The sequence below is a fragment of the Gossypium arboreum genome, chromosome 7 (genome assembly GCF_025698485.1).
Source record: "Gossypium arboreum isolate Shixiya-1 chromosome 7, ASM2569848v2, whole genome shotgun sequence".
NCBI lineage: Eukaryota > Viridiplantae > Streptophyta > Magnoliopsida > Malvales > Malvaceae > Gossypium > Gossypium arboreum.
Window position 1 is genome coordinate 89,327,739 of NC_069076.1, and position 14,428 is coordinate 89,342,166.

Sequence of the window (14,428 nt, forward strand, 5' to 3'; positions counted from 1 at the left end):
ATTATCATTTTTTTTTTAAAACTTGAAATTGACAAAATTACAAAACCTTTAACTCAATTCTTTTAATTTATTTTCTGACTTTGAATTTGTCTATGTTTTCGACAGGAAATGGGTTTTTTTCACCTTACATTTATGAAAAAGCAGTTTCAATGTAATTATATTTTCAACTAAAATCACGTGAATGACTTCACTTTTCTAAACTAAATATTTATTATTTATTTTCATAAGAAATTGAAATAATATGTTACATAAAATATGAAGTCTGAGTATTTTCTTTTTATACTGTGATTTAATTTTAATTTTAAAGAAAAGTGAACATTTGATCATTTTTTGATGTTGTGTTATATTTATGGGGTTGGAAAACTCAGAATGAGAAGCTAATATTCGTATTATGGGAGCAAAGGAAGCAACAACAGGCCATCCTGCTGAAGCCTGCTTAAGAAAAGCGAGTCATGGCAAAGACTTGCAAAGGTTATAGATCTAAACAGAAGAGTGGAACAAGTGAGAGAGATCCTAATTTGGGCAGCAGTTTAGCTGAAGATGAAGAATCCTTTTTTTTTCTTTTTTTTTAAAGTATAAAATATATAAAAAGAAGATATATTTATCAGACGATATATGTGATTTAAAAATATTATTGTTCTGTTTTTAAATAATGAATTTAAACTGTCTCTTTGTGTCTACTTGCTGATCCAACATCCAACCCGCACTGAAAATATTAATTTTAAATTTTCATTTTAAATAATTTTATATTTCTTAAAATTAAAAAAATTATTAACATATATCAATAAAATTAACAAAGATTGAGTGATTTAACAGATAATACTAATTTAAAATTAAATATATGAGTAAAACAATTTTTATAAAATTGAAAAGCGAAATAATTTATTATATCTTTAAACATAGATGTTATGGGCAGTAATATAAGTGATGGCGTTTTGAATAATCCCATGTGCTTATCTTTTTAACCCTTTATTATAACATTGGAGCTAACCCACCACTGACCATTTTCTAATATCATTTTTAATGTTCTCTAATACTATTTTGATGTATTAAATTTTGTCCAAGACATGAAATCTCGTTATAAAGAAAACGAAATTTAATGTTAACCACAAACATTTATTTAGCGTTAAAAAAATTTTAATACATAGAAAGGCACTAAAACAGTATATAGGGACCGAGAATTTTTATTCGTTAAAGTCCACGCTGACATCAGCACGTGATACTCACCCACAGTGATGGCCTGTATGCAATTTAATAATCTATACCTACCATTGAACAAAACAAACAACTTTCTTCCATTCACTTGGTTTAGGGATTTTTTCACAATTTGTTTATAGTTAATTATAATGGTTAGTTTGATTAATTTATTCTTCAATTCATTTTATTAACTATTTATTTTCAAGTATTTGGTAAATTTTAACTTAATAGCTAAAAATTAATATGTGTAACATGATAAAAATGGCATAATACAAATTATTGTTAAGTATTTTTAATTATAATAATTTAATTTTTATTGGGTGAAATTATTGAAATAAAATACTATTACCGAGAAATTAAAATATCTATCATGGAAATTAATCTGTGAATATTTTTGAAATTTTATATAAACAAATTTCTTAAGTTCCTTATTTGCAAATATTAACCTTGTGGAAATTGATAAATATTAATAATTTATCAATATAATTGTAAACTATATTCTTAGTGATAATTATGTCATGTTCTTAGTATGTAAATTAGTGATAATTATGTCACACTTTAGATAAATTTGTCAAATAGCATATTTCAATTAATATAAATTGCATAATAAATTATTTTACACAAGTAAATTGAAAATAATTTAAGAGTACATAAATATTCAAGAATGAATGGGCACGATTAAAAATTTCTTGCGGCAATGTTGATTTTATATATTCATGGTGGAGTTTTTTTGTAGTCATGGTGGAGTTTTAATTTTTTTTTTTAAGATTTACTTTGGACTTTAGAGGTGAAAGTGAAAATGAGAGAATGAGGCTACTGATATCTTGGCACCCCTATTAGGTTTGAGAGCATGTGGCAAATGGAGTAATTTTTTAGCAAGCATAATCAGATATGTCATTTCACATATGTCATTCCCAATTAGCTATTGAAAAAAGTTGTTCATTCCAGTGTTTTTTGTTCTGGAGGTTTTAACTCAACAAGCTCTTACAAACCTCTATTCATCAAACATTACAATTAGAGAGTTTAACTATCCAATTCCATTTGTGCTCAAACAGCTAAAAAAGGCTCAAAACTTTTTTTACCAAACACCCCCTTAATTTTAGGGTTTGTTTAGACAACACAGAGTAACTGAATAAAAGTGTGATTATTACATAATTACTAGAGTAGTAATTACACTCTCTTGTAATTACAAAGAACTGTAATTTCCTAGACATGTTTGACTACTAGAGTGTAACTAATTGTAATTTCCTATGTCATGTTTAGTAGTACAAATTGTAATTACTTAGTTAAATAAGTTATATTTAAAAAATATTAATTGCAATAAAAAATATTAGTATGATAAAATAATTCTAAACAAGTAACAAAAATTAAAATCAAATCATAACATATATTATGTTAGACTGAAAAATAGTTGATAGTACATTTACTAATAAAATAACAAAAATAATATATGCTATATTATTTAATTGTTCTAGTGCATATTTGTTGGGTTATTCCCTCTTTAATATTTAACATATGCTCCTTATCATCATCCCCTTGATGGAGTTCATCGTCATTTGAATTTGAATTTGAATCATTAAGATTGTCAATATCTTTTTCTTTCATATACTTTTCAAAGAATGGCACATCTCAATTCCACCTATGGTTGAATTTATGAAATATGCAATATACTAGTATGAGTTAACCTTATTTTTTTGTGGTCTACTAAGATGATATTATTAATATGAGAAATATTTTTTAAAACAACAAATGTCTTCTTAACCACATTTTAAAGTCTTGAATGTTTCAAATTAAAAAAAAACCACGAGTTGTTTATGGTGCTTGTGTTTGACACAATTCTCTTAAATGGTATCATACCCTACAATATAGTATAAGAAAACATTTTCTATTTACATAATTAACACCATCTTACAATACTTGGGTTCATAATCCAATAGTTTGTAGCTTTAATCATAAAAACTTAATTTGGAGAAAAACTTATACTAGATTATATCAATTTTTATAATACATAAAATAAGTAAAAATAATATAAAATTTATAATGTATAACATTTATATAAAAAGTTTTATAAATTGTCCAAACCTTTTATAATACTTCTTATAAATAATATATATTTTTGCCCTAACTTTAGAAAGTTATTTTTTATAAATAAATTCTGATTAAAATTATAACCTTTTTGATGACTATGTATATTGTTTTTATAATATATGGCATGAACACATAAAATGTTATGTCCACAATTCTTAGTCATTATTTTTATAAATAAATATATTATAACAATTTTATAACATGTAAGTTAATTTTATAATATTTTTTGTCATAACTTTAGATTTTTTTTTTAGGATTTATAATATAAGAAACATTTCACTATAATCATCCCAAACACTTATACTGAGTTCATGCTTATAATATAATTTTTATAACTTGTATAAAAATAATTTTAAAATTTAGATTTAGGTGTGATTACTTGCATAATAACTCTAACTCTCACCCTCCCCTAAGAATTAGAATGTATAATTGGGGTGCTCCAAATACATCCAATTTGGTGGAAACTCACCAATTACAATGGTTATCAAAGCATGCCACTCTCGTGTAATTATAAGCAATTACACCAAAATCCAATTACTAGATGGCTTTTTAAACACTACCTTAATGTAAAATTTTGGTAAAAACAAGTTTTTTACATGATAATTGACAAAGTAGTTCAAGTATTTTTTAAATTTATAATTTTTTTCAGATATATTATTAAAAGTTAGTTTAAAAATATTTATGATAAAATTAATTTTATCTAGGAAAATATAAAATTTCATAGACAAGCATATCATTTTTAAATACTATTAAAAAAACTTTATTTTAAATTTTAAAACATTTAATGTTGTTATTATCGGGTGCGGTGGTAAAATTTATTGCACTTTTAAGGGAAAATATGTTCAAACCTTGATTTTTTTATTATAACTTTATGTATTTTTATTTTTGTAATTATAATTTTATGATTTTCTAAAATCAGGATCAAGTTGACATATGTAAACATTATGAGCTACATTTATTGAATTTTTATAATTAAGATCAAATTAATAAAATGTCTAAAATGTTAAGGACTAACTTTGTTATTATACCCAAACATATCATCATTTTATTTGATGACCAAAGACATTTTCTAATGGGAGTGACTAAAAGTTAAAATTGATCTAATAGGGTGACTAAATTAGCAACAACAACAACAAAAAAAAAAATCGGTGACTAAAATAGGAACGTACTAAAACTTGAGTGACTATTTAAATAATTTACCAATTTAAATATTAGTTTTCACTACAAGATTTCAAACAACGGTGTTGGAAAGGGTTTTTTTTTTCTATTATTTTCATTTCTAAATTCATACTTTGTATTCAAAGTCTAGAAGAAATATAAAAAAGTGTACCGATTGATTTATAAATTAATAAATAAAAAAGATTGTGAAGTGGCTGTTATCTATAGATTATTTTACTTTTATTATTATAGTTTTTAAACCTATTTAATATGTCGTTAATATTTGTTCTTTTTAAATAATTTATTTTAGGGTAAATTGTCTTGTTAGCCACTTTAATTAGGTTATTCTTATTTTGGCTATCAAAAAATTATTAATTTAGTCATCTCGGTTAAAATTTTGACCAACTTGATCATTCCCATGTTAAATTTAATGGAATGCTCTCATTTTCTTCTCTTTTTTATTTCTTTTTCTTTTTTCTTATTTTTTCATCTTCTCGTTGTTAGAAAATGTGCTCATATTGTAGTAAACATGTAATTATTTTTTATTTATTTGAACGATGAAAAAATAAATAAAGTTGATTTCACATTTCACTTTTATATCTTTTGTGTTTATGTCTTTCATATTTTGCATACATAGAGAAATTATGACAAGTAAATATTATATCATTGATTGTCTAAGTTCAAATTGATGATAAATGGCACTGTAAGAACGTTTACATTGCGAGAAATATAATTTACTTCAGTAGATAATCTAAACGAGTCAGTAATCCTGTAAGATAATAAAAGTGAGCATCTAATTCAAATACTTAGAAGGATTATTATGTCGTCTACACTTCCAATTCGAGAGATGACTAGTCTTGGCTATCAAAGCAGTTGACTCCACGGGTAGAGACATAGATGTACTCATTGAAAGAATGATACATTAGACTGGACCCAAGATGAAGGAATTCTGAATCCATTTGTAAATTAATTCACTTGTGACGTTCATTATATGATTTAACTAAATCTTGAGTTAGCCACTAACCATGCGTATGTAACTCATATGTTTTGATATAAATGGAGGCTTATGCTCTAAAGATGATCGAGCCCATAGTCGATATGCTGGGTATATAATTTGTACATGGCATAGCTTACTAGCAACAATGGAATTCATAACTCAATTAAAGAGTTAATGATATCCTCTCGTTGACATTGTGTAGATTGATAAATATGAACATGGCCACAATTGTTTGTTTTCGAATGAGTGATTTATCACAGTCATTTGTTGACAGTGGTCATATGATTGTATTGAGTGAATGAATTTAACTCAAAAAAATTAAGGTTATCATATGAGGGTAAAACACACATGACGAGGTCATTAGACAAAACAGTTGGATTAATTGCTTTCATAGATAGTATACAATAAGGAGTTTTCAATCATGGTACTTTTTGTAGACTGACTTCATAATTAAGTAAATTGTAAATTATCAGAACGATGCTTCTGGACATAATTACAATTACTTGAGCCTAATTGTATTTGTTTGATTGCTTTTTTTGCTAGCTCAACAAAAGCTCAATCAGACTGTATTTGAACCAGAAGAAAATTCTACGACTGTAAAAATAATTTAATTGAGCCGTAACATACAAAACCCAAAAAATGTGAAACCCGAGCTCCAATGTCTCCAACCAATCCTAAGTCTGAGGATCACCTGAAACAAAGCAAACAAAGGTGTGAGCTTTAAGCTTAGTGTGTGATATAACCCACAAATTTCAGTAGAAATACTTATAAATCAGAACGTGTCATAGCATAATAGAATTCAAATCAGAGCATATCTTTTAATATTTCATATTGTATCAAATTTCATACCAAATCATATCTTATCATATCATAACGAATCATAACATATCATATCATGTCCTATCCCCATTCAATACACATTATCTCCGACCATCCAATTACACCAATATGTGGTGGTGTGCCACTCATATATGCTGCTGAACTGCTAGATAGATATTTGTGGTCTAGCCACCATAATTACAGTAAAAACTATCATATAACACTTCCTCCATCATATCAAAACCCACCCCTAAACATAAGCATACTCATAAACATAATCATAATACCAACATATACATATCACAAATTATATGGCATGCAAACACATATATTTTCCTACGAATCATATTATAACATAACCTACCTCCTAAGCTTACCCATGTATGTTATATATTAAAACTTATGCTTTTCCGACCTCGTATGATGCCTACAGACCCAATTTTTGAATCCCTCAAACAACCCCAATCGATCTCTAAAATTAGTCAAAAAGGCCCACATGACCTAAAAAGCTAGCCCGAGTGGTCCACACGGCCTACCCATACGGGCTACAAAATCTCACATGGCTTACCACACGGGTGTATAACACATATGGACTATCACACGGCGTTAGGCAGCTTTGAAAAACAACTATGTTTTGATTGAGTTTTTGGGTTGATTTCACACACTTGACAGCGAGATTGATCCACCACACAATCATACACTTAGAATCCTACAATCGACACTATAACACCCTAACCCCTATTAGTCGTCGAAAACAGGGTCATGGAGCAGTATCGGAGTTTACAGATTAATTATAGAAAATTTCATATCATTTACTATTCATATCCAAAATCAATCATATCGTCCCTTAATTGGGTCCTCAAGGCCCAAAATACACGTGAGAATCAAATTGGGACTAAACCGAAAACTCATAAAATTTTTCACGCAATTTTAAAATTTTTTTAAGTGCAGAGGACACATGCCTGTGTGTTCAGGCCGTGTGGCTCACACGGTCAAGTGACACGCTCGTGTCTTAGGACGTGTGTGTAACACCCCAAACCCTGCCTAGACGTTATGGCTGAATTTGGCGATGTCACATGATAGTGTTTTTGAAAATGCATTGACCTTCAAATCGTTTCAAATTATTAACTTTTACTTAGTTCGAGAAACCGTGTTCTATTTGATTTGATTTAAAACATTTCTTTATGCGGAAGCTTTTGAAACCCAAATAACTTTTGAAAACCGTTTTATTTACGAAAATCTTAGTTTATTTTAGGAAAACCATACTTTGTTGCGATGCAGTTTATAAATCCATAATCAACAGTTCAAAATCCCAAATTAAAACCAAACAGTCCTAAAGTTCATCATACATAAAATACCAACAAGAAATAAGTGATGTAACCGCAAAAACTGTAAATAAGCAGTTCGATAATGGTGGTCACTGTTGAGCCCTCCACTGCACTGATCCGTCAAGTCTGGGGATTACCTACACTGATTAAACAGAAAAGGGTGAGTTTTTGCAAACTCAATGTGTAATCTTCACAGAAAAATATACATAATAGCAAAAGTCAGTCATATATCCAAATAACAGATAATTCGAGCCTGAACCCTTTACAGAACCGGTGTGGACCTTAGTCCACTTAGATACAGAATCAAATACGAACTAGGCTCTAGCCCATCTCAGATATAACATGTATAACAGAGCAGAATAACAGAATCATGCCTACCAGCCCTGCACACCAACTCCGTCCAACCCAACATACTATGTGAGGATAAAATCGACCCACCCAACACAACATACCGTGTTGTACCAAAATGCGGCACATAATCAGATAATTGTAGCTGAGCTGCCAAATAACAAGGTTAAGAGTCTTTCAGAATACTTCCTCCATCATAACATCAACCCAACCCCGATGCAATGCATTATGCAAATATGGCATGCTATAATGCAATTTAACAAATCATACAATCGGTCAAATATACATGCTAAGAGTAACATGCTTAATACATACATCACATAATCAGATCACAGAATCAGGGGTCTAAGTAATGCTTACCGACCCTACGGTAGGTCACAGTCGAGTTGGGCGACCCATGCAACCTTACAGATTATTTCAGAAAAATGGGCTCACACGCCCATATGGCCTGCCTGTGTGGGCCCACACCCCTCAAATTGGCCTTGGCCGTGTTGCCCAAAAATCCTATACGCCCGTGTGCTTTACTCGTGTGGGCCCATACGCCGTGTGGACCACAAGCCGTGTGGCCCACAAGCCCAAATGGTCAAGCTTGGGTCTCGCACACGGCCTCGCCAACCATTACACGGCAGTGTCACGCACCCATGTCACGCGCGTACAGCCTGGTTCGTCATACACACAGCCGTGTACTGCCACACGGCCCACTACATGGGTGACCACACGCTTGTGTGGCGTCGACAGAATTGTTTTTTGGCTTCCGCCGATTCTCATTTTCTGTGTTTCTGGGTATACACCTAGTATCGATTCGAAGCTAACGCAATCCCGAGCACTCTAGAATGTAAAATTAACCATATTTCACTCAATCAGACACTCAATAAATTGAATTACACTATACCCCAAAACGAGTTAGACAACTTCCGAACAGAAAAACCCTTACCTTGCGAACCACAAACGTTTCCTATCACAATCCGGTACTAGAACCACCCCTCACACCAGATTATTGGCTGTCAAAACAGTTAAACATAGATTCCCCATTAATGTTTTAAAAACAAAGATACCAAAACACCAAAATCGCTTACCTATAGTCGTGAACAAACGTGGATCATAAGGAAATGGTATGGAGAAGAAATAGTGAAGATAGGAAGGTGAGGAAGCACAAAATTTTGGCAGAGAGTAAGGGGAAAATGGGTTGATAGAATTGGGAAAACAATCGAAATTTCAAAAAAAAATGAAAAGATCACAATGGGATTCTGATAGCTCTCCAAATCCCTTTAATTACTCATCTAGTCCCTTAAAACACTCCCACTACCTTTCACTTCCCCCGTCCAACACCCCAACCATCATCAGAATTTTAGCTCCACTTAAACACTTCCAACCCACTGAGGTAAAAATATAAACCCTTACTTACACGCTTATGTCTTAGGATGTGTGTATAACACCCCAAACCCGGTCTAGATATTAAGGTCGAATCTGGCAATGTCACATGAGAGTGTTTTTGAAAACGTATTGCCTTCAAATCATTTAAATTATTAACTTTTACTTAGTTCAGGAAATCGTGTTCTATTTAATTTGATTTAAAATATTTCTTTTACGCGAAAGCTTTTGAAACCCAAATAATTTTAGAAAACCGTTTCATTTACAAAAATAGGAAAACCATACTTTGTTGCGTTGTAGTTTATAAATCTATAATCAACAGTTCAAAATCCCAAATTAAAACCAAACAGTCCCAAAGTCCATTATACATAAAATACCAACAAGAAATAAGTGATGTAACCGCAAAAACTGTAAATAAACAGTTCGATAGTGGTAGTCACCGTTAAGCCGTCCACTGCATCGATCCGTCAATTCTGTGGATTACCTACACAGATTAAACAGAAAAAGGATGAGTTTTCACAAACTCAGTATGTAATCCCCACAGAAAAATGTACACAGTAGCAAAATTTAGTCATATATCTAAATAATAGATAATTCGGGCCTGAGCCCTTTACAAAATCGGTGTGAACCTTAGTCCACTCAGATACAGAATCAGATACGAACTGGACCCTAGCCCATCTTAGATATAACATGCATAATAGAGTAAAATAACAGAATCATACCTACCAGCCCTGCATACCAACTCCGTCCAACCCAAGATACCATGTGGGGATAAAATCGACCCACCTATCCCAACACACCATGCTGTACCGAAATATGACACATAATTAAATAATTACAGCTAAGCTGCCAAATAACAGGCTTAAGAGCCTTTTAGAATACTTCCTCCATCATAACATCAACCCTAATATGATGCAATACATCATGCAAATATGACATGCTATAATGCAATTTAACAGATCATACAATCGGTTAGATACACATGCTAAAAGTAGCATGTTTAATACATACATCACATAATCAGATCACAAAATCAAGGGTCTAAGTAATGCTTACCGACCCTATGGTAGGTCACAGTCGACTTGGGCGACCAGTGCAACCTTACAGATTATTTCAGAAAAATAGGCTCACACGGCCTGGCCCAAAAATCCTATACACCCGTGTGGGCCTACACGGCCCAAATAGTTGAGCTCGAGTTTTGCACACAGCCTCGCCAGCCATCATACGGTTGTGTCATGTGTCTGTGTCATGCGCGCACAGCCTGGTTCGTCATTCACACGACCTTGTACTGCCATACGGCCTACTACACGGGCGACCACAAGTCCGTGTAGCGTCGACATAATCATTTTTCGCTTTCGTCGATTCTCGTTTTTTGTGTTTTCGGGTACATACCTGGTATCGATTCGAAGCTAAAGCAAACTCGAACACTTTAGAATATAAAATTAACCATATTTCACTCAATCAAACACTCAATCAATCGAATTACACTATACCCCAAAATGGGTTAGATAGCTTCCGAGCGAAAAAGCCCTTACCTTGCGAACCACGAACGTCTCCTATCACAATCCGGTACTAGAACTACCCCTCACACTAGATTATTGGCTTCAAAATAGTTAAACATAGATTCCGCATTAATTTTTTAAAAATTGAGATACCAAAACACCAAAATCGCTTATCTACGGTCGTGAACAAACGTGGATTGCAATGAGATGGTATGGAGAAGAAATCATGAAGATAGGAAGGTGATGAAGCACAAAATTCAATAGAGAGTAAGGGGAAAAGGGGTTGACAGAATTGAGAAAACAATCGAAATTTTGAAAAAAAATAAAAAGATCACAATGGGATTCTGGTAGCTCTCCAAATCCCTCTAATTACTCCCCATATCCCTCAAAACACTCTCACTACCCCTCACTTCCCCAAAATCGTCCAACACCCCAACCATCATCAGAATTTCGACTCCACTCAAACACTTCCAACCCACTGAAGTAAAAATATAAACCCTTGCTTACACCTTGATTCGAGTACAAGACCTCCAGCTTAAATTCAATCCATTTAACCACCAAAGCAGTAGGCCCGTTCTGCTAAAATTTTGCACACAATCAAATATAATTCTATTGAACAAGAATAAGGCTTTATTCATTAAAAAGTTAAAACTTGCCCGAGCTAAAGTTTGAACTTAGGACCTCACACACACACCTAGAACACTTAACCACTGAAGCAGATACGCATTTGCGTCACTGAATTAAAAAAATATATTTAAAAACTTGGGGCGTTACAGTGTGGGCATTTGATGTGAGGCACACGGCTGTGTCCCAACCCGTGTTCAAATTAGGGTAGCTACTGACTTGGGTCACACAGCCAGCCATAGGCCTGTGTGCTAGGCCGTGTGAACAATTTAATTTTTAAAAATAGATGCAAGTTTCACACGGCCAAGACACACGCCCGTGTGCTGGCTGTGTGTTTCACACGGTTAAGACACACACCCGTATCTCTGCCGATGTGACTAATTTTGAGTATTCTGTTTCTCAATTTTTAAGATGCAGGGGACACACGGCCAAACCACACTTCTGTGCGCATGGCCGTGTGTCACACACGTTGAGACACACGCATGTGTGTCTACTCATGTGGACAAAATAAGGTCATTTCCAAGCCTTATTTTCTCACCTAAATTTTACCTTGTACCTACATTAATACTTGCATACAAATATTAACCAATTCAAGATGTTAAAACCAAGCGAACACTAACATTATACTTGGTATATCGTCACATATATTCAATCTTACCTCTTACATGCCAACATTGGCCAAGTTAGCCTATTCATGTCATTATACCAAAACAAGTTTTCTATTTATACCAAAATGAGCTGAAGGATAGTGTGATGATACTCTTGACCAATTCCAACCTTTACGAGCTTCCGAGCACTATAAAACAGATAAAAGAAAACTGAGTAAGTATTTCAAATGCTTAGTAAGTTCGTATAACAAGAATTTAACTTACCAATTATGTACATTCAAAATAAGTATACAAACATGCATTCAAATCATTATGGCCATTTGTCTAAACACATATGATCTCAAGAAACTTGTTAGTCATGTATGTCATATAAACATCAAAAGTCAAAGATGCGCTCATCATGTAATAACTTTCATAAATATGTGTTTTTCATATCATATTTCCATAGAACATGTACATTTCTATAATCAATTATCTTAAGTTCAATTCGACCATGTCAAAACTATTCCCGTTGAATTTATTTGAAATATCGATGGATACACATGTAGTACACTTAAAGTATACAAAATTGTAAACCGTCAACTCATATTTAGGAGTACCCGATTAGGGCACATAATCAGGAAGCACTCCCTCGAGCCATATAATAGGATGCTAATGTGAGCCATGTAACAGGAAGCTTATCTGGGCTAAAATAGAAAACTCATAAAAGTTTAGAACAGGAAGCTCATTAAGCGTAACAGGTAATTTCGAAGAGCTATTTTTAGGGAGCTCCGGATAGCCATATAACAGGAAGTGCAAGTGAGCCATAGCAAGAAGCTCAAGAAGAGCCTATATCAGGACACTCATAAAGAGCTGCGTTTATGTCCGTAATATATGTAGGATCACAACCAATCATATAACAGGATGCTCACAAAGAGCTGCGGTAGTCTGCAACATATGCAGGACCACTATTGATCAGGATGCTCACAGGAACCATGTAATATGAAGCTCGAGAATACTTATAATAGGATGCTCATTCGAGCTAAGGTGTGTCCGCAACATATGCAAGACCACAACCAATCGGGAACTCCTGTATCCATCGAATTCCATTATTCAAACGGTACTTATCATGTGTCGGGCTTTGTTGGATATAAGATTTATTTAATATTCATGACAATGATACAATTCACATACATATTATTCAATTTAAAGCATATAAATACACAATTTAGTTACACGAACTTACCTCGATAAACGTTGGTATACAAGGATCTACTAATCTGATACTTTTTGTTTTCCTCTATCCAACTCCGTACTAGGTCTATCTAGATCTATATAAATAAATTTAACATTAATTGAATTCATTTCATACTCAATTTAATTCAATTCACACCCTAGGAAAAATTACCATTTTGCCCCTATACTTTTCATAAATGACGATTTCATCCCTAGGCTCGGAAAATGAAATTTGTGCAATTTAATCCTTATTCCAAGCCTAACCGATTTTTACATATAACATGTACAGCACATATATTTCATAAAAAATAAAAAATTTTCCAAGAATTTTACATCTTTACAATTTAGTCTTTAAATCACAATTTCATGAAAATTCACTTTATAAAAGTTGTTTATCTATAAAAACCTTTCATTTTCTACCATAAATTTCAAATTTTCAATACATCCATCCATGGAAAAATTTTAATACTTTAATATCTTTACAAATTGATCTCCAAAATTGATAGATTAAGTTATTCTAATATCAAAAATATAAAAATTACTAAAAACGGGACAAGAATGCTTACCCAATTAGGCTTGCTTGTTTTTCTTTCTCTTTCCTAGGGTTTCCATAGAAAATTTGGGGAAGATGATGAAATAAGATGATATTAGGCTATTACCATCTTTATTTATTCCAAATTCCAATTTAGTCCTTTTCTTTTTCTAAATTTCCATGGATGAATCATCAAAAATATTTACTAACTTTTTGCAATGGTCTAATTACCATAGAAGGACCTCAAGTTTTGAATTCCATAACTATTTGATGCTTATAGCAACTGGAACTCAACTTTTGCATTTTATGCCATTTGGTTCTTTCCATAATTAAACAAGAAATCAGTAAAATTTTCTTATCGAAATTTTCATACATCTTTCCTATCATGATGCAGACCATGCAATAATTTTAAAATAAATTTTCTTTTCGACTCGAATTTGTGGTCCCGAAACCACTGTTCCGATTTCGCTGAAAACGGGCTATTATAGGCACCAAAACCCAACAATTACAACTTCGATTTAACACAAAGATTTCCACTTAAATTCAATCTTTCTTCAAAGAGAACAGTCCTTATATCCACAAATAAGCACTTACCACAAACTTACAACAACTACACCAATAACTTAATTTTTCGGAGAGTC